The 24,832-nt window shown below is 37.7% G+C and overlaps 1 protein-coding gene across 1 annotated transcript in view; it reads right to left on the bottom strand.

The window, feature by feature from the left end:
- Positions 1–24,832, bottom strand: part of SLC5A2 (solute carrier family 5 member 2) — a 520,185-nt gene that overhangs the window by 82,224 nt on the left and 413,129 nt on the right. The window lies entirely within an intron of this gene.

The following is a 24,832-nucleotide window of genomic DNA, read 5'->3' as shown; positions in this document are numbered from 1 at the left end:
TAACACATCAGCTTAATGCCTTGTAATTACAGGATATTCATGCTGTTCTGCTGTATGATAACACATCAGCTTAATGCCTTGTAATTACAGGATATTCATGCTGTGCTGCTGTATGATAACACATCAGCTTAATGCCTGTAATTACAGGTTATTCATACTGTGCTGCTGTATGATAACACATCAGCATAATGCCTGTAATTACAGGTTATTCATACTGTGCTGCTGTATGATAACACATCAGCTTAATGCCTTGTAATTACAGGATATTCATGCTGTGCTGCTGTATGATAACACATCAGCTTAATGCCTTGTAATTACAGGATATTCATACTGTGCTGCTGTATGATAACACATCAGCTTAATGCCATGTAATTACAGGTTATTCATGCTGTGCTGCTGTATGATAACACATCAGCTTAATGCCTTGTAATTACAGGATATTCATACTGTGCTGCTGTATGATAACACATCAGCTTAATGCCTTGTAATTACAGGATATTCATACTGTGCTGCTGTATGATAACACATCAGCTTAATGCCATGTAATTACAGGTTATTCATGCTGTGCTGCTGTATGATAACACATCAGCTTAATGCCTTGTAATTACAGGATATTCATACTGTGCTGCTGTATGATAACACATCAGCTTAATGCCATGTAATTACAGGATATTCATACTGTGCTGCTGTATGATAACACATCAGCTTAATGCCTTGTAATTACAGGATATTCATACTGTGCTGCTGTATGATAACACATCAGCATAATGCCTTGTAATTACAGGATATTCATGCTGTGCTGCTGTATGATAACACATCAGCATAATGCCTGTAATTACAGGTTATTCATGCTGTGCTGCTGTATGATAACACATCAGCTTAATGCCATGTAATTACAGGTTATTCATACTGTGCTGCTGTATGATAACACATCAGCATAATGCCTTGTAATTACAGGATATTCATGCTGTGCTGCTGTATGATAACACATCAGCTTAATGCCATGTAATTACAGGATATTCATGCTGTGCTGCTGTATGATAACACATCAGCTTAATGCCATGTAATTACAGGATATTCATGCTGTGCTGCTGTATGATAACACATCAGCATAATGCCTTGTAATTACAGGATATTCATGCTGTGCTGCTGTATGATAACACATCAGCATAATGCCTTGTAATTACAGGATATTCATGCTGTGCTGCTGTATGATAACACATCAGCATAATGCCTTGTAATTACAGGATATTCATGCTGTGCTGCTGTATGATAACACATCAGCATAATGCCTTGTAATTACAGGATATTCATACTGTGCTGCTGTATGATAACACATCAGCTTAATGCCTTGTAATTACAGGATATTCATGCGGTGCTGCTGTATGATAACACATCAGCTTAATGCCTTGTAAGTACAGGATATTCATGCTGTGCTACTGTATGATAACACATCAGCTTAATGCCTTGTAATTACAGGATATTCATGCGGTGCTGCTGTATGATAACACATCAGCTTAATGCCTTGTAAGTACAGGATATTCATGCTGTGCTGCTGTATGATAACACATCAGCGTAATGCCATGTAATTACAGGATATTCATGCTGTGCTGCTGTATGATAACACATCAGCATAATGCCTTGTAATTACAGGATATTCATACTGTGCTGCTGTATGATAACACATCAGCTTAATGCCTTGTAATTACAGGATATTCATACTGTGCTGCTGTATGATAACACATCAGCTTAATGCCATGTAATTGCAGGATATTCATGCTGTGCTGCTGTATGATAACACATCAGCATAATGCCTTGTAATTACAGGATATTCATGCTGTGCTGCTGTATGATAACACATCAGCATAATGCCTTGTAATTACAGGATATTCATGCGGTGCTGCTGTATGATAACACATCAGCTTAATGCTTTGTAATTACAGGTTATTCATACTGTGCTGCTGTATGATAACACATCAGCATAATGCCTTGTAATTACAGGATATTCATGCGGTGCTGCTGTATGATAACACATCAGCTTAATGCCTGTAATTACAGGTTATTCATACTGTGCTGCTGTATGATAACACATCAGCTTAATGCCTGTAATTACAGGTTATTCATACTGTGCTGCTGTATGATAACACATCAGCTTAATGCCTTGTAATTACAGGATATTCATACTGTGCTGCTGTATGATAACACATCAGCATAATGCCTTGTAATTACAGGTTATTCATACTGTGCTGCTGTATGATAACACATCAGCTTAATGCCATGTAATTACAGGATATTCATGCTGTGCTGCTGTATGATAACACATCAGCTTAATGCCTGTAATTACAGGTTATTCATACTGTGCTGCTGTATGATAACACATCAGCTTAATGCCTTGTAATTACAGGATATTCATGCTGTGCTACTGTATGATAACACATCAGCTTAATGCCTTGTAATTACAGGATATTCATACTGTGCTGCTGTATGATAACACATCAGCATAATGCCTTGTAATTACAGGTTATTCATACTGTGCTGCTGTATGATAACACATCAGCATAATGCCTTGTAATTACAGGATATTCATGCTGTGCTGCTGTATGATAACACATCAGCATAATGCCATGTAATTACAGGTTATTCATACTGTGCTGCTGTATGATAACACATCAGCTTAATGCCTTGTAATTACAGGATATTCATGCGGTGCTGCTGTATGATAACACATCAGCATAATGCCATGTAATTACAGGATATTCATGCTGTGCTGCTGTATGATAACACATCAACTTAATGCCATGTAATTACAGGATATTCATGCTGTGCTGCTGTATGATAACACATTAGCATAATGCCTGTAATTACAGGTTATTCATACTGTGCTGCTGTATGATAACACATCAGCATAATGCCTTGTAATTACAGGATATTCATGCTGTGCTGCTGTATGATAACACAGCTTAATGCCTTGTAATTACAGGATATTCATGCTGTGCTGCTGTATGATAACACATCAGCATAATGCCTTGTAATTACAGGATATTCATGCGGTGCTGCTGTATGATAACACATCAGCTTAATGCCTTGTAATTACAGGATATTCATGCTGTGCTGCTGTATGATAACACATCAGCATAATGCCTTGTAATTACAGGATATTCATGCTGTGCTGCTGTATGATAACACATCAGCGTAATGCCATGTAATTACAGGATATTCATACTGTGCTGCTGTATGATAACACATCAGCTTAATGCCTTGTAATTACAGGATATTCATACTGTGCTGCTGTATGATAACACATCAGCTTAATGCCTTGTAATTACAGGATATAAATGCTGTGCTGCTGTATGATAACACATCAGCTTAATGCCTTGTAATTACAGGATATTCATGCTGTGCTGCTGTATGATAACACATCAGCTTAATGCCTTGTAATTACAGGATATTCATACTGTGCTGCTGTATGATAACACATCAGCTTAATGCCTTGTAATTACAGGATATTCATGCTGTGCTGCTGTATGATAACACATCAGCATAATGCCTGTAATTACAGGTTATTCATACTGTGCTGCTGTATGATAACACATCAGCTTAATGCCTTGTAATTACAGGATATTCATGCTGTGCTGCTGTATGATAACACATCAGCTTAATGCCTTGTAATTACAGGATATTCATGCTGTGCTGCTGTATGATAACACATCAGCGTAATGCCATGTAATTACAGGATATTCATGCTGTGCTGCTGTATGATAACACATCAGCTTAATGCCTTGTAATTACAGGATATTCATGCTGTGCTGCTGTATGATAACACATCAGCTTAATGCCTTGTAATTACAGGATATTCATACTGTGCTGCTGTATGATAACACATCAGCTTAATGCCTTGTAATTACAGGATATTCATGCTGTGCTGCTGTATGATAACACATCAGCATAATGCCTGTAATTACAGGTTATTCATACTGTGCTGCTGTATGATAACACATCAGCTTAATGCCTTGTAATTACAGGATATTCATGCTGTGCTGCTGTATGATAACACATCAGCTTAATGCCTTGTAATTACAGGATATTCATGCTGTGCTGCTGTATGATAACACATCAGCGTAATGCCATGTAATTACAGGATATTCATGCTGTGCTGCTGTATGATAACACATCAGCTTAATGCCTTGTAATTACAGGATATTCATGCGGTGCTGCTGTATGATAACACATCAGCTTAATGCCTTGTAATTACAGGATATTCATGCTGTGCTGCTGTATGATAACACATCAGCGTAATGCCATGTAATTACAGGATATTCATGCTGTGCTGCTGTATGATAACACATCAGCGTAATGCCATGTAATTACAGGATATTCATGCTGTGCTGCTGTATGATAACACATCAGCTTAATGCCTTGTAATTACAGGATATTCATGCTGTGCTGCTGTATGATAACACATCAGCATAATGCCATGTAATTACAGGATATTCATGCTGTGCTGCTGTATGATAACACATCAGCTTAATGCCTTGTAATTACAGGATATTCATGCTGTGCTGCTGTATGATAACACTTCAGCTTAATGCCTTGTAATTACAGGATATTCATGCGGTGCTGCTGTATGATAACACATCAGCTTAATGCCATGTAATTACAGGATATTAATGCTGTGCTGCTGTATGATAACACATCAGCTTAATGCCTTGTAATTACAGGTTATTCATACTGTGCTGCTGTATGATAACACATCAGCATAATACCTTGTAATTACAGGATATTCATGCTGTGCTGCTGTATGATAACACATCAGCTTAATGCCATGTAATTACAGGATATTAATGCTGTGCTGCTGTATGATAACACATCAACTTAATGCCATGTAATTACAGGATATTCATGCTGTACTGCTGTATGATAACACATCAGCTTAATGCCTTGTAATTACAGGATATTCATGCTGTGCTGCTGTATGATAACACATCAACTTAATGCCTTCTAATTACAGGATATTCATGCTGTGCTGCTGTATGATAACACATCAGCTTAATGCCTTGTAATTACAGGATATTCATGCTGTGCTGCTGTATGATAACACATCAGCTTAATGCCTTGTAATTACAGGATATTCATGCTGTGCTGCTGTATGATAACACATCAGCTTAATGCCATGTAATTACAGGATATTCATGCTGTGCTGCTGTATGATAACACATCAGCTTAATGCCTTGTAATTACAGGATATTCATGCTGTGCTGCTGTATGATAACATATCAGCTTAATGCCTTGTAATTACAGGATATTCATGCTGTGCTGCTGTATGATAACATATCAGCTTAATGCCTTTAAATTACAGGATATTCATGCTGTGCTGCTGTATGATAACACATCAGCTTAATGCCTTGTAATTACAGGTTATTCATACTGTGCTGCTGTATGATAACACATCAGCATAATGCCTTGTAATTACAGGATATTCATGCGGTGCTGCTGTATGATAACACATCAGCTTAATGCCTTGTAATTACAGGATATTCATGCTGTGCTGCTGTATGATAACACATCAGCATAATGCCTTGTAATTACAGGATATTCATGCGGTGCTGCTGTATGATAACACATCAGCTTAATGCCTTGTAATTACAGGATATTCATGCTGTGCTGCTGTATGATAACACATCAGCATAATGCCTTGTAATTACAGGATATTCATGCTGTGCTGCTGTATGATAACACATCAGCGTAATGCCATGTAATTACAGGATATTCATACTGTGCTGCTGTATGATAACACATCAGCTTAATGCCTTGTAATTACAGGATATTCATACTGTGCTGCTGTATGATAACACATCAGCTTAATGCCTTGTAATTACAGGATATAAATGCTGTGCTGCTGTATGATAACACATCAGCTTAATGCCTTGTAATTACAGGATATTCATGCTGTGCTGCTGTATGATAACACATCAGCTTAATGCCTTGTAATTACAGGATATTCATACTGTGCTGCTGTATGATAACACATCAGCTTAATGCCTTGTAATTACAGGATATTCATGCTGTGCTGCTGTATGATAACACATCAGCATAATGCCTGTAATTACAGGTTATTCATACTGTGCTGCTGTATGATAACACATCAGCTTAATGCCTTGTAATTACAGGATATTCATGCTGTGCTGCTGTATGATAACACATCAGCTTAATGCCTTGTAATTACAGGATATTCATGCTGTGCTGCTGTATGATAACACATCAGCGTAATGCCATGTAATTACAGGATATTCATGCTGTGCTGCTGTATGATAACACATCAGCTTAATGCCTTGTAATTACAGGATATTCATGCTGTGCTGCTGTATGATAACACATCAGCTTAATGCCTTGTAATTACAGGATATTCATACTGTGCTGCTGTATGATAACACATCAGCTTAATGCCTTGTAATTACAGGATATTCATGCTGTGCTGCTGTATGATAACACATCAGCATAATGCCTGTAATTACAGGTTATTCATACTGTGCTGCTGTATGATAACACATCAGCTTAATGCCTTGTAATTACAGGATATTCATGCTGTGCTGCTGTATGATAACACATCAGCTTAATGCCTTGTAATTACAGGATATTCATGCTGTGCTGCTGTATGATAACACATCAGCGTAATGCCATGTAATTACAGGATATTCATGCTGTGCTGCTGTATGATAACACATCAGCTTAATGCCTTGTAATTACAGGATATTCATGCGGTGCTGCTGTATGATAACACATCAGCTTAATGCCTTGTAATTACAGGATATTCATGCTGTGCTGCTGTATGATAACACATCAGCGTAATGCCATGTAATTACAGGATATTCATGCTGTGCTGCTGTATGATAACACATCAGCGTAATGCCATGTAATTACAGGATATTCATGCTGTGCTGCTGTATGATAACACATCAGCTTAATGCCTTGTAATTACAGGATATTCATGCTGTGCTGCTGTATGATAACACATCAGCATAATGCCATGTAATTACAGGATATTCATGCTGTGCTGCTGTATGATAACACATCAGCTTAATGCCTTGTAATTACAGGATATTCATGCTGTGCTGCTGTATGATAACACTTCAGCTTAATGCCTTGTAATTACAGGATATTCATGCGGTGCTGCTGTATGATAACACATCAGCTTAATGCCATGTAATTACAGGATATTAATGCTGTGCTGCTGTATGATAACACATCAGCTTAATGCCTTGTAATTACAGGTTATTCATACTGTGCTGCTGTATGATAACACATCAGCATAATACCTTGTAATTACAGGATATTCATGCTGTGCTGCTGTATGATAACACATCAGCTTAATGCCATGTAATTACAGGATATTAATGCTGTGCTGCTGTATGATAACACATCAACTTAATGCCATGTAATTACAGGATATTCATGCTGTGCTGCTGTATGATAACACATCAGCTTAATGCCTTGTAATTACAGGATATTCATGCTGTGCTGCTGTATGATAACACATCAACTTAATGCCTTCTAATTACAGGATATTCATGCTGTGCTGCTGTATGATAACACATCAGCTTAATGCCTTGTAATTACAGGATATTCATGCTGTGCTGCTGTATGATAACACATCAGCTTAATGCCTTGTAATTACAGGATATTCATGCTGTGCTGCTGTATGATAACACATCAGCTTAATGCCATGTAATTACAGGATATTCATGCTGTGCTGCTGTATGATAACACATCAGCTTAATGCCTTGTAATTACAGGATATTCATGCTGTGCTGCTGTATGATAACATATCAGCTTAATGCCTTGTAATTACAGGATATTCATGCTGTGCTGCTGTATGATAACATATCAGCTTAATGCCTTGTAATTACAGGATATTCATGCTGTGCTGCTGTATGATAACACATCAGCTTAATGCCTTGTAATTACAGGATATTCATGCGGTGCTGCTGTATGATAACACATCAGCTTAATGCCTTGTAATTACAGGATATTCATGCGGTGCTGCTGTATGATAACACATCAGCTTAATGCCTTGTAATTACAGGATATTCATGCTGTGCTGCTGTATGATAACACATCAGCTTAATGCCTTGTAATTACAGGATATTCATGCTGTGCTGCTGTATGATAACACATCAGCTTAATGCCTTGTAATTACAGGATATTCATGCTGTGCTGCTGTATGATAACACATCAACTTAATGCCTTGTAATTACAGGATATTCATGCTGTGCTGCTGTATGATAACACATCAGCATAATGCCATGTAATTACAGGATATTCATGATGTGCTGCTGTATGATAACACATCAGCATAATGCCTTGTAATTACAGGTTATTCATGCTGTGCTGCTGTATGATAACACATCAGCATAATTCCATGTAATTGCAGGATATTCATGCTGTGCTGCTGTATGATAACACATCAGCATAATACCTTGTAATTACAGGATATTCATGCGGTGCTGCTGTATGATAACACATCAGCATAATGCCTTGTAATTACAGGATATTCATGCTGTGCTGCTGTATGATAACACATCAGCTTAATGCCATGTAATTACAGGATATTCATGCTGTGCTGCTGTATGATAACACATCAGCTTAATGCCATGTAATTACAGGATATTCATGCTGTGCTGCTGTATGATAACACATCAGCTTAATGCCTTGTAATTACAGGATATTCATACTGTGCTGCTGTATGATAACACATCAGCTTAATGCCTTGTAATTACAGGATATTCATGCGGTGCTGCTGTATGATAACACATCAGCATAATGCCTGTAATTACAGGATATTCATGCTGTGCTGCTGTATGATAACACATCAGCTTAATGCTCTGTAATTACAGGATATTCATGCTGTGCTGCTGTATGATAACACATCAGCTTAATGCCTTGTAATTACAGGATATTCATGCTGTGCTGCTGTATGATAACACATCAGCATAATGCCTTGTAATTACAGGTTATTCATGCTGTGCTGCTGTATGATAACACAGCTTAATGCATTGTAATTACAGGATATTCATGCTGTGCTGCTGTATGATAACACATCAGCTTAATGCCTTGTAATTACAGGATATTCATGCTGTGCTGCTGTATGATAACACATCAGCATAATTCCATGTAATTGCAGGATATTCATGCTGTGCTGCTGTATGATAACACATCAGCATAATGCCATGTAATTACAGGATATTCATGCTGTGCTGCTGTATGATAACACATCAGCATAATGCCTTGTAATTACAGGATATTCATGCGGTGCTGCTGTATGATAACACATCAGCTTAATGCCTTGTAATTACAGGATATTCATGCTGTGCTGCTGTATGATAACACATCAGCTTAATGCTCTGTAATTACAGGATATTCATGCTGTGCTGCTGTATGATAACACATCAGCATAATGCCATGTAATTACAGGATATTCATGCTGTGCTGCTGTATGATAACACATCAGCTTAATGCCTTGTAATTACAGGTTATTCATGCTGTGCTGCTGTATGATAACACATCAGCTTAATGCCTTGTAATTACAGGATATTCATGCTGTGCTGCTGTATGATAACACATCAGCTTAATGCCATGTAATTACAGGATATTCATGCTGTGCTGCTGTATGATAACACATCAGCATAATGCCTTGTAATTACAGGATATTCATGCTGTGCTGCTGTATGATAACACATCAACTTAATGCCTTGTAATTACAGGATATTCATGCTGTGCTGCTGTATGATAACACATCAGCTTAATGCCTTGTAATTACAGGATATTCATGCGGTGCTGCTGTATGATAACACATCAACTTAATGCTCTGTAATTACAGGATATTCATGCTGTGCTGCTGTGTGATAACACATCAGCTTAATGCCATGTAATTACAGGATATTCATGCTGTGCTGCTGTATGATAATACATCAGCTTAATGCCTTGTAATTACAGGATATTCATGCTGTGCTGCTGTATGATAACACATCAGCTTAATGCCTTGTAATTACAGGATATTCATGCTGTGCTGCTGTATGATAACACATCAGCATAATGCCATGTAATTACAGGATATTCATGCTGTGCTGCTGTATGATAACACATCAGCTTAATGCCATGTAATTACAGGATATTCATGCTGTGCTGCTGTATGATAACACATCAACTTAATGCCTTGTAATTACAGGATATTCATGCTGTGCTGCTGTATGATAACACTTCAGCTTAATGCCTTGTAATTACAGGATATTCATGCTGTGCTGCTGTATGATAACACATCAACTTAATGCCTTGTAATTACAGGATATTCATGCTGTGCTGCTGTATGATAACACATCAGCATAATGCTTGTAATTACAGGATATTCATGCTGTGCTGCTGTATGATAACACATCAGCTTAATGCCTTGTAATTACAGGATATTCATGCTGTGCTGCTGTATGATAACACATCAGCATAATGCCTTGTAATTACAGGATATTCATGATGTGCTGCTGTATGATAACACATCAACTTAATGCCTTTTAATTACAGGATATTCATGCTGTGCTGCTGTATGATAACACATCAGCATAATGCTTGTAATTACAGGATATTCATGCTGTGCTGCTGTATGATAACACATCAACTTAATGCCTTGTAATTACAGGATATTCATGCTGTGCTGCTGTATGATAACACATCAGCATAATGCCTTGTAATTACAGGATATTCATGCTGTGCTGCTGTATGATAACACATCAACTTAATGCCTTTTAATTACAGGATATTCATGCTGTGCTGCTGTATGATAACACTTCAGCTTAATGCCTTGTAATTACAGGATATTCATGCTGTGCTAATGTATGATAACACTTCAGCTTAATGCCTTGTAATTACAGGATATTCATGCTGTGCTGCTGTATGATAACACATCAGCTTAATGCCTTGTAATTACAGGATATTCATGCGGTGCTGCTGTATGATAACACATCAGCATAATGCCTTGTAATTACAGGATATTCATGCTGTGCTACTGTATGATAACACATCAGCTTAATGCCTTGTAATTACAGGATATTCATGCTGTGCTGCTGTATGATAACACATCAGCTTAATGCCTTGTAATTACAGGCTATTCATGCTGTGCTGCTGTAACTATGATAACACATCAGCTTACTGCTCTGTAATTACAGGATATTCATGCGGTGCTGCTGTATGATAACACATCAGCTTAATGCCTTGTAATTACAGGATATTCATGCTGTGCTGCTGTATGATAACAAATCAGCTTAATGCCTTATAATTACAGGATATTCATGCTGTGCTGCTGTATGATAACACATCAGCTTAATGCCTTGTAATTACAGGATATTCATGCTGTGCTGCTGTATGATAACATATCAGCTTAATGCCTTGTAATTACAGGATATTCATGCTGTGCTGCTGTAACTATGATAACACATCAGCTTACTGCTCTGTAATTACAGGATATTCATGCGGTGCTGCTGTATGATAACACATCAGCTTAATGCCTTGTAATTACAGGATATTCATGCTGTGCTGCTGTATGATAACAAATCAGCTTAATGCCTTGTAATTACAGGATATTCATGCTGTGCTGCTGTATGATAACACATCAGCTTAATGCCTTGTAATTACAGGATATTCATGCGGTGCTGCTGTATGATAACACATCAGCTTAATGCCTTGTAATTACAGGATATTCATGCGGTGCTGCTGTATGATAACACATCAGCTTAATGCCTTGTAATTACAGGATATTCATGCTGTGCTGCTGTATGATAACACATCAGCTTAATGCCTTGTAATTACAGGATATTCATGCTGTGCTGCTGTATGATAACACATCAGCTTAATGCCTTGTAATTACAGGATATTCATGCTGTGCTGCTGTATGATAACACATCAACTTAATGCCTTGTAATTACAGGATATTCATGCTGTGCTGCTGTATGATAACACATCAGCATAATGCCATGTAATTACAGGATATTCATGATGTGCTGCTGTATGATAACACATCAGCATAATGCCTTGTAATTACAGGTTATTCATGCTGTGCTGCTGTATGATAACACATCAGCATAATTCCATGTAATTGCAGGATATTCATGCTGTGCTGCTGTATGATAACACATCAGCATAATGCCATGTAATTACAGGATATTCATGCGGTGCTGCTGTATGATAACACATCAGCATAATGCCTTGTAATTACAGGATATTCATGCTGTGCTGCTGTATGATAACACATCAGCTTAATGCCATGTAATTACAGGATATTCATGCTGTGCTGCTGTATGATAACACATCAGCTTAATGCCATGTAATTACAGGATATTCATGCTGTGCTGCTGTATGATAACACATCAGATTAATGCCTTGTAATTACAGGATATTCATACTGTGCTGCTGTATGATAACACATCAGCTTAATGCCTTGTAATTACAGGATATTCATGCGGTGCTGCTGTATGATAACACATCAGCATAATGCCTGTAATTACAGGATATTCATGCTGTGCTGCTGTATGATAACACATCAGCTTAATGCTCTGTAATTACAGGATATTCATGCTGTGCTGCTGTATGATAACACATCAGCTTAATGCCTTGTAATTACAGGATATTCATGCTGTGCTGCTGTATGATAACACATCAGCATAATGCCTTGTAATTACAGGTTATTCATGCTGTGCTGCTGTATGATAACACAGCTTAATGCATTGTAATTACAGGATATTCATGCTGTGCTGCTGTATGATAACACATCAGCTTAATGCCTTGTAATTACAGGATATTCATGCGGTGCTGCTGTATGATAACACATCAGCTTAATGCCATGTAATTACAGGATATTCATGCTGTGCTGCTGTATGATAACACATCAGCTTAATGCCTTGTAATTACAGGTTATTCATGCTGTGCTGCTGTATGATAACACATCAGCTTAATGCCATGTAATTACAGGATATTCATGCTGTGCTGCTGTATGATAACACATCAGCATAATGCCTTGTAATTACAGGATATTCATGCTGTGCTGCTGTATGATAACACATCAGCATAATGCCTTGTAATTACAGGATAGTCATGCTGTGCTGCTGTATGATAACACATCAGCTTAATGCCTTGTAATTACAGGATATTCATGCTGTGCTGCTGTATGATAACACATCAGCATAATGCCTTGTAATTACAGGATATTCATGCTGTGCTGCTGTATGATAAGACATAAGCTTAATGCCATGTAATTACAGGATATTCATGCTGTGCTGCTGTATGATAACACATCAGCTTAATGCCATGTAATTACAGGATATTCATGCTGTGCTGCTGTATGATAACACATCAGCTTAATGCCTTGTAAGTACAGGATATTCATGCTGTGCTGCTGTATGATAACACGTCAGCATAATGCCTTGTAATTGCAGGATATTCATGCGGTGCTGCTGTATGATAACACATCAGCATAATGCCATGTAATTACAGGATATTCATGCTGTGCTGCTGTATGATAACACATCAGCTTAATGCCTTGTAATTACAGGTTATTCATGCTGTGCTGCTGTATGATAACACATCAGCTTAATGCCTTGTAATTACAGGTTATTCATGCTGTGCTGCTGTATGATAACACATCAGCTTAATGCCTTGTAATTACAGGATATTCATGCTGTGCTGCTGTATGATAACACATCAGCTTAATGCCATGTAATTACAGGATATTCATGCTGTGCTGCTGTATGATAACACATCAGCATAATGCCTTGTAATTACAGGATATTCATGCTGTGCTGCTGTATGATAACACATCAACTTAATGCCTTGTAATTACAGGATATTCATGCTGTGCTGCTGTATGATAACACATCAGCTTAATGCCTTGTAATTACAGGATATTCATGCGGTGCTGCTGTATGATAACACATCAACTTAATGCTCTGTAATTACAGGATATTCATGCTGTGCTGCTGTGTGATAACACATCAGCTTAATGCCATGTAATTACAGGATATTCATGCTGTGCTGCTGTATGATAATACATCAGCTTAATGCCTTGTAATTACAGGATATTCATGCTGTGCTGCTGTATGATAACACATCAGCTTAATGCCTTGTAATTACAGGATATTCATGCTGTGCTGCTGTATGATAACACATCAGCTTAATGCCTTGTAATTACAGGATATTCATGCTGTGCTGCTGTATGATAACACATCAGCATAATGCCATGTAATTACAGGATATTCATGCTGTGCTGCTGTATGATAACACATCAGCTTAATGCCATGTAATTACAGGATATTCATGCTGTGCTGCTGTATGATAACACATCAACTTAATGCCTTGTAATTACAGGATATTCATGCTGTGCTGCTGTATGATAACACTTCAGCTTAATGCCTTGTAATTACAGGATATTCATGCTGTGCTGCTGTATGATAACACATCAACTTAATGCCTTGTAATTACAGGATATTCATGCTGTGCTGCTGTATGATAACACATCAGCATAATGCTTGTAATTACAGGATATTCATGCTGTGCTGCTGTATGATAACACATCAGCTTAATGCCTTGTAATTACAGGATATTCATGCTGTGCTGCTGTATGATAACACATCAACTTAATGCCTTGTAATTACAGGATATTCATGCTGTGCTGCTGTATGATAACACATCAGCATAATGCCTTGTAATTACAGGATATTCATGCTGTGCTGCTGTATGATAACACATCAACTTAATGCCTTTTAATTACAGGATATTCATGCTGTGCTGCTGTATGATAACACTTCAGCTTAATGCCTTGTAATTACAGGATATTCATGCTGTGCTAATGTATGATAACACTTCAGCTTAATGCCTTGTAATTACAGGATATTCATGCTGTGCTGCTGTATGATAACACATCAGCTTAATGCCTTGTAATTACAGGATATTCATGCGGTGCTGCTGTATGATAACACATCAGCATAATGCCTTGTAATTACAGGATATTCATGCTGTGCTACTGTATGATAACACATCAGCTTAATGCCTTGTAATTACAGGATATTCATGCTGTGCTGCTGTATGATAACACATCAGCTTAATGCCTTGTAATTACAGGCTATTCATGCTGTGCTGCTGTAACTATGATAACACATCAGCTTACTGCTCTGTAATTACAGGATATTCATGCGGTGCTGCTGTATGATAACACATCAGCTTAATGCCTTGTAATTACAGGATATTCATGCTGTGCTGCTGTATGATAACAAATCAGCTTAATGCCTTGTAATTACAGGATATTCATGCTGTGCTGCTGTATGATAACACATCAGCTTAATGCCTTGTAATTACAGGATATTCATGCTGTGCTGCTGTATGATAACACATCAGCTTAATGCCCTGTAATTACAGGATATTCATGCTGTGCTGCTGTATGATAACACATCAACTTAATGCCTTGTAATTACAGGATATTCATGCGGTGCTGCTGTATGATAACACATCAGCTTAATGCCTTGTAATTACAGGATATTCATGTTGTGCTGCTGTATGATAACACATCAGCTTAATGCCCTGTAATTACAGGATATTCATGCTGTGCTGCTGTATGATAACACTTCAGCTTAATGCCTTGTAATTACAGGATATTCATACTGTGCTGCTGTATGATAACACATCAGCTTAATGCCATGTAATTACAGGATATTCATGCTGTGCTGCTGTATGATAACACATCAGCATAATGCCTTGTAATTACAGGATATTCATGCTGTGCTGCTGTATGATAACACATCAGCTTAATGCCATGTAATTACAGGATATTCATGCTGTGCTGCTGTATGATAACACATCAGCTTAATGCCTTGTAATTACAGGATATTCATGCTGTGCTGCTGTATGATAACGCATCAGCTTAATGCCTTGTAATTACAAGATATTCATGCTGTGCTGCTGTATGATAACACATCAGCATAATGCCTTGTAATTACAGGATATTCATACTGTGCTGCTGTATGATAACACATCAGCATAATTCCATGTAATTACAGGATATTCATGCTGTGCTGCTGTATGATAACACATCAGCATAATGCCTTGTAATTACAGGATATTCATGCGGTGCTGCTGTATGATAACACATCAGCTTAATGCCATGTAATTACAGGATATTCATGCTGTGCTGCTGTATGATAACACATCAGCATAATGCCATGTAATTACAGGATATTCATGCTGTGCTGCTGTATGATAACACTTCAGCATAATGCCTTGTAATTACAGGATATTCATGCTGTGCTGCTGTGTGATAACACATCAGCTTAATGCCATGTAATTACAGGATATTCATGCTGTGCTGCTGTATGATAACACATTAGCATAATGCTTGTAATTACAGGATATTCATGCTGTGCTGCTGTATGATAACACATCAGCTTAATGCCATGTAATTACAGGATATTCATGCTGTGCTGCTGTATGATAACACATCAGCATAATGCCTTGTAATTACAGGATATTCATGCTGTGCTGCTGTATGATAAGACATCAGCTTAATGCCTTGTAATTACAGGATATTCATGCTGTGCTGCTGTATGATAAGACATCAGCTTAATGCCTTGTAATTACAGGATATTCATGCTGTGCTTCTGTATGATAACACATCAGCATAATGCCTTGTAATTACAGGATATTCATGCTGTGCTGCTGTATGATAACACATCAGCTTAATGCCTTGTAATTACAGGATATTCATGCGGTGCTGCTGTATGATAACACATCAGCTTAATGCCATGTAATTACAGGATAGTCATGCTGTGCTGCTGTATGATAACACATCAGCATAATGCCATGTAATTACAGGATATTCATGCTGTGCTGCTGTATGATAACACATTAGCTTAATGCCTTGTAATTACAGGTTATTCATGCTGTGCTGCTGTATGATAACACATCAGCTTAATGCCTTGTAATTACAGGATATTCATGCTGTGCTGCTGTATGATAACACATCAGCTTAATGCCTTGTAATTACAGGATAGTCATGCTGTGCTGCTGTATGATAACACATCAGCATAATGCCATGTAATTACAGGATATTCATGCTTTGCTGCTGTATGATAACACATTAGCTTAATGCCTTGTAATTACAGGTTATTCATGCTGTGCTGCTGTATGATAACACATCAACTTAATGCCTTGTAATTACAGGATATTCATGCTGTGCTGCTGTATGATAACACATCAGCATAATGCCTTGTAATTACAGGATATTCATGCTGTGCTGCTGTATGATAACACATCAACTTAATGCCTTTTAATTACAGGATATTCATGCTGTGCTGCTGTATGATAACACTTCAGCTTAATGCCTTGTAATTACAGGATATTCATGCTGTGCTAATGTATGATAACACTTCAGCTTAATGCCTTGTAATTACAGGATATTCATGCTGTGCTGCTGTATGATAACACATCAGCTTAATGCCTTGTAATTACAGGATATTCATGCGGTGCTGCTGTATGATAACACATCAGCATAATGCCTTGTAATTACAGGATATTCATGCTGTGCTACTGTATGATAACACATCAGCTTAATGCCTTGTAATTACAGGATATTCATGCTGTGCTGCTGTATGATAACACATCAGCTTAATGCCTTGTAATTACAGGCTATTCATGCTGTGCTGCTGTAACTATGATAACACATCAGCTTACTGCTCTGTAATTACAGGATATTCATGCGGTGCTGCTGTATGATAACAAATCAGCTTAATGCCTTGTAATTACAGGATATTCATGCTGTGCTGCTGTATGATAACACATCAGCTTAATGCCTTGTAATTACAGGATATTCATGCTGTGCTGCTGTATGATAACACATCAGCTTAATGCCCTGTAATTACAGGATATTCATGCTGTGCTGCTGTATGATAACACATCAGCTTAATGCCCTGTAATTACAGGATATTCATGCTGTGCTGCTGTATGGTAACACTTCAGCTTAATGCCTTGTAATTACAGGATATTCATACTGTGCTGCTGTATGATAACACATCAGCTTAATGCCATGTAATTACAGGATATTCATGCTGTGCTGCTGTATGATAACACATCAGCTTAATGCCTTGTAATTACAGGATATTCATGCTGTGCTGCTGTATGATAACACATCAGCTTAATGCCATGTAATTACAGAATATTCATGCTGTGCTGCTGTATGATAACACATCAGCTTAATGCCTTGTAATTACAGGATATTCATGCTGTGCTGCTGTATGATAACACATCAGCTTAATGCCTTGTAATTACAGGATATTCATGCTGTGCTGCTGTATGATAACACATCAGCTTAATGCCTTGTAATTACAGGATATTCATGCTGTGCTGCTGTATGATAACACATCAGCATAATGCCTTGTAATTACAGGATATTCATACTGTGCTGCTGTATGATAACACATCAGCATAATTCCATGTAATTACAGGATATTCATGCTGTGCTGCTGTATGATAACACATCAGCATAATGCCTTGTAATTACAGGATATTCATGCGGTGCTGCTGTATGATAACACATCAGCTTAATGCCATGTAATTACAGGATATTCATGCTGTGCTGCTGTATGATAACACATCAGCATAATGCCATGTAATTACAGGATATTCATGCTGTGCTGCTGTATGATAACACATCAGCTTAATGCCATGTAATTACAGGATATTAATGCTGTGCTGCTGTATGATAACACATCAGCTTAATGCCTTGTAATTACAGGTTATTCATACTGTGCTGCTGTATGATAACACATCAGCATAATACCTTGTAATTACAGGATATTCATGCTGTGCTGCTGTATGATAACACATCAGCTTAATGCCATGTAATTACAGGATATTCATGCTGTGCTGCTGTATGATAACACATCAGCATAATGCCTTGTAATTACAGGATATTCATGCTGTGCTGCTGTATGATAAGACATCAGCTTAATGCCTTGTAATTACAGGATATTCATGCTGTGCTGCTGTATGATAAGACATCAGCTTAATGCCTTGTAATTACAGGATATTCATGCTGTGCTTCTGTATGATAACACATCAGCATAATGCCTTGTAATTACAGGATATTCATGCTGTGCTGCTGTATGATAACACATCAGCTTAATGCCTTGTAATTACAGGATATTCATGCGGTGCTGCTGTATGATAACACATCAGCTTAATGCCATGTAATTACAGGATAGTCATGCTGTGCTGCTGTATGATAACACATCAGCATAATGCCATGTAATTACAGGATATTCATGCTGTGCTGCTGTATGATAACACATTAGCTTAATGCCTTGTAATTACAGGTTATTCATGCTGTGCTGCTGTATGATAACACATCAGCTTAATGCCTTGTAATTACAGGATATTCATGCTGTGCTGCTGTATGATAACACATCAGCTTAATGCCTTGTAATTACAGGATAGTCATGCTGTGCTGCTGTATGATAACACATCAGCATAATGCCATGTAATTACAGGATATTCATGCTTTGCTGCTGTATGATAACACATTAGCTTAATGCCTTGTAATTACAGGTTATTCATGCTGTGCTGCTGTATGATAACACATCAACTTAATGCCTTGTAATTACAGGATATTCATGCTGTGCTGCTGTATGATAACACATCAGCATAATGCCTTGTAATTACAGGATATTCATGCTGTGCTGCTGTATGATAACACATCAACTTAATGCCTTTTAATTACAGGATATTCATGCTGTGCTGCTGTATGATAACACTTCAGCTTAATGCCTTGTAATTACAGGATATTCATGCTGTGCTAATGTATGATAACACTTCAGCTTAATGCCTTGTAATTACAGGATATTCATGCTGTGCTGCTGTATGATAACACATCAGCTTAATGCCTTGTAATTACAGGATATTCATGCGGTGCTGCTGTATGATAACACATCAGCATAATGCCTTGTAATTACAGGATATTCATGCTGTGCTACTGTATGATAACACATCAGCTTAATGCCTTGTAATTACAGGATATTCATGCTGTGCTGCTGTATGATAACACATCAGCTTAATGCCTTGTAATTACAGGCTATTCATGCTGTGCTGCTGTAACTATGATAACACATCAGCTTACTGCTCTGTAATTACAGGATATTCATGCGGTGCTGCTGTATGATAACAAATCAGCTTAATGCCTTGTAATTACAGGATATTCATGCTGTGCTGCTGTATGATAACACATCAGCTTAATGCCTTGTAATTACAGGATATTCATGCTGTGCTGCTGTATGATAACACATCAGCTTAATGCCCTGTAATTACAGGATATTCATGCTGTGCTGCTGTATGATAACACATCAGCTTAATGCCCTGTAATTACAGGATATTCATGCTGTGCTGCTGTATGGTAACACTTCAGCTTAATGCCTTGTAATTACAGGATATTCATACTGTGCTGCTGTATGATAACACATCAGCTTAATGCCATGTAATTACAGGATATTCATGCTGTGCTGCTGTATGATAACACATCAGCTTAATGCCTTGTAATTACAGGATATTCATGCTGTGCTGCTGTATGATAACACATCAGCTTAATGCCATGTAATTACAGAATATTCATGCTGTGCTGCTGTATGATAACACATCAGCTTAATGCCTTGTAATTACAGGATATTCATGCTGTGCTGCTGTATGATAACACATCAGCTTAATGCCTTGTAATTACAGGATATTCATGCTGTGCTGCTGTATGATAACACATCAGCTTAATGCCTTGTAATTACAGGATATTCATGCTGTGCTGCTGTATGATAACACATCAGCATAATGCCTTGTAATTACAGGATATTCATACTGTGCTGCTGTATGATAACACATCAGCATAATTCCATGTAATTACAGGATATTCATGCTGTGCTGCTGTATGATAACACATCAGCATAATGCCTTGTAATTACAGGATATTCATGCGGTGCTGCTGTATGATAACACATCAGCTTAATGCCATGTAATTACAGGATATTCATGCTGTGCTGCTGTATGATAACACATCAGCATAATGCCATGTAATTACAGGATATTCATGCTGTGCTGCTGTATGATAACACTTCAGCATAATGCCTTGTAATTACAGGATATTCATGCTGTGCTGCTGTGTGATAACACATCAGCTTAATGCCATGTAATTACAGGATATTCATGCTGTGCTGCTGTATGATAACACATTAGCATAATGCTTGTAATTACAGGATATTCATGCTGTGCTGCTGTATGATAACACATCAGCTTAATGCCATGTAATTACAGGATATTCATGCTGTGCTGCTGTATGATAACACATCAGCATAATGCCTTGTAATTACAGGATATTCATGCTGTGCTGCTGTATGATAAGACATAAGCTTAATGCCATGTAATTACAGGATATTCATGCTGTGCTGCTGTATGATAAGACATCAGCTTAATGCCTTGTAATTACAGGATATTCATGCTGTGCTTCTGTATGATAACACATCAGCATAATGCCTTGTAATTACAGGATATTCATGCTGTGCTGCTGTATGATAACACATCAGCTTAATGCCTTGTAATTACAGGATATTCATGCGGTGCTGCTGTATGATAACACATCAGCATAATGCCTTGTAATTACAGGATATTCATGCTGTGCTGCTGTATGATAACACATCAGCTTAATGCCTTGTAATTACAGGATAGTCATGCTGTGCTGCTGTATGATAACACATCAGCATAATGCCATGTAATTACAGGATATTCATGCTGTGCTGCTGTATGATAACACAGCTTAATGCCTTGTAATTACAGGTTATTCATGCTGTGCTGCTGTATGATAACACATCAGCTTAATGCCTTGTAATTACAGGATATTCATGCTGTGCTACTGTATGATAACACATCAGCTTAATGCCTTGTAATTACAGGATATTCATGCTGTGCTACTGTATGATAACACATCAGCATAATGCCTTGTAATTACAGGATATTTATGCTGTGCTGCTGTATGATAACACATCAGCATAATGCCTTGTAATTACAGGATATTCATGCTGTGCTGCTGTATGATAACACATTAGCTTAATGCCATGTAATTACAGGATATTTATGCTGTGCTGCTGTATGATAACACATCAGCTTAATGCCTTGTAATTACAGGATATTCATGCTGTGCTGCTGTATGATAACACATCAGCTTAATGCCTTGTAATTACAGGATATTCATACTGTGCTGCTGTATGATAACACATCAGCTTAATGCCTTGTAATTACAGGATATTCATGCTGTGCTACTGTATGATAACACATCAGCATAATGCCTTGTAATTACAGGATATTCATGCTGTGCTGCTGATTGATAACACTTCAGCTTAATGCCTTGTAATTACAGGATATTCATGCGGTGCTGCTGTATGATAACACATCAGCTTAATGCCATGTAATTACAGGATATTCATGCTGTGCTGCTGTATGATAACACATCAGCTTAATGCCTTGTAATTACAGGATATTCATGCTGTGCTGCTGTATGATAACACATCAGCTTAATGCCTTGTAATTACAGGATATTCATGCTGTGCTGCTGTATGATAACACATCAGCTTAATGCCTTGTAATTACAGGATATTCATGCGGTGCTGCTGTATGATAACACATCAGCATAATGCCTTGTAATTACAGGATATTCATGCGGTGCTGCTGTATGATAACACATCAGCATAATGCCTTGTAATTACAGGATATTCATGTTGTGCTGCTGTATGATAACACATCAGCTTAATGCCTTGTAATTACAGGATATTCATGCTGTGCTGCTGTATGATAACACGTCCGCATAATGCCTTGTAATTTCAGGATATTCATGCTGTGCTGCTGTATGATAACACATCAGCTTAATGCCATCTAATTACAGGATATACATGCTGTGCTGCTGTATGATAACACATCAGCATAATGCCTTGTAATTACAGGATATTCATGCTGTGCTACTGTATGATAACACATCAGCATAATGCCATGTAATTACAGGATATTCATGCTGTGCTGCTGTATGATAACACATCAGCATAATGCCATGTAATTACAGGATATTCATGCTGTGCTGCTGTGTGATAACACATCAGCGTAATGCCTTGTAATTACAGGATATTCATGCTGTGCTACTGTATGATAACACATCAGCATAATGCTTGTAATTACAGGATATTCATGCCGTTCTACTGTATGATAACACATCAGCTTAATGCCTTGTAATTACAGGATATTCATGCGGTGCTGCTGTATGATAACACATCAGCTTAATGCCTTGTAATTACAGGATATTCATGCTGTGCTGCTGTATGATAACACATCGGCTTACTGCTCTGTAATTACAGGATATTCATGCTGTAATGCTGTATGATAACACATCAGCTTAATGCCTTGTAATTACAGGATATCCATGCTGTGCTGCTGTATGATAACACATCAGCTTAATGCCTTGTAATTACAGGATATTCATGCTGTGCTGCTGTATGATAACACATCAGCTTAATGCCTTGTAATTACAGGATATTCATGCTGTGCTGCTGTATGATAACACATCAGATTAATGCCATGTAATTACAGGATATTCATGCTATGCTGCTGTATGATAACACATCAGCATAATGCCTTGTAATTACAGGATATTCATGCTGTGCTACTGTATGATAACACATCAGCATAATGCCATGTAATTACAGGATATTCATGCTGTGCTGCTGTGTGATAACACATCAGCTTAATGCCTTGTAATTACAGGATATTCATGCTGTGCTGCCGTATGATAACACATCAGCTTAATGCTTGTAATTACAGGATATTCATGCTGTGCTGCTGTATGTTAACACATCAGCGTAATGCCTTGTAATTACAGGATATTCATGCTGTGCTGCTGTATGATAACACATCAGCTTAATGCCTTGTAATTACAGGATATTCATGCTGTGCTGATGTATGATAACACATCAGCTTAATGCCTTGTAATTACAGGATATTCATGCTGTGCTGCTGTATGATAACACATCAGCATAATGCCATGTAATTACAGGATATTCATGCTGTGCTGCTGTATGATAACACATCAGCATAATGCCTTGTAATTACAGGATATTCATGCTGTGCTACTGTATGATAACACATCAGCTTAATGCCTTGTAATTACAGGTTATTCATGCTGTGCTGCTGTATGATAACACATCAGCATAATGCCTTGTAATTACAGGATATTCATGTGGTGCTGCTGTATGATAACACATCAGCATAATGCCTTGTAATTACAGGATATTCATGCTGTGCTGCTGTATGATAACACATCAGCTTAATGCCATGTAATTACAGGATATTCATGCGGTGCTGCTGTATGATAACACATTAGCTTAATGCCTTCTAATTACAGGATATTCATGCTGTGCTGCTGTATGATAACACATCAGCAAAATGCCTTGTAATTACAGGATATTCATGCTGTTCTGCTGTATGATAACACATCAGCTTAATGCCTTGTAATTACAGGATATTCATGCCGTGCTGCTGTATGATAACACATCAGCTTAATGCCTTGTAATTACAGGATATTCATGCTGTGCTGCTGTATGATAACACATCAGCATAATGCCATGTAATTACAGGATATTCATGCTGTGCTGCTGTATGATAACACATCAGCATAATGCCTTGTAATTACAGGATATTCATGCTGTGCTACTGTATGATAACACATCAGCTTAATGCC

This window comes from Bombina bombina, chromosome 11, assembly GCF_027579735.1.
Source record: "Bombina bombina isolate aBomBom1 chromosome 11, aBomBom1.pri, whole genome shotgun sequence".
Classification (NCBI taxonomy): Eukaryota; Metazoa; Chordata; class Amphibia; order Anura; family Bombinatoridae; genus Bombina; species Bombina bombina.
This window is presented reverse-complemented; position numbering and strand designations above follow the sequence as displayed.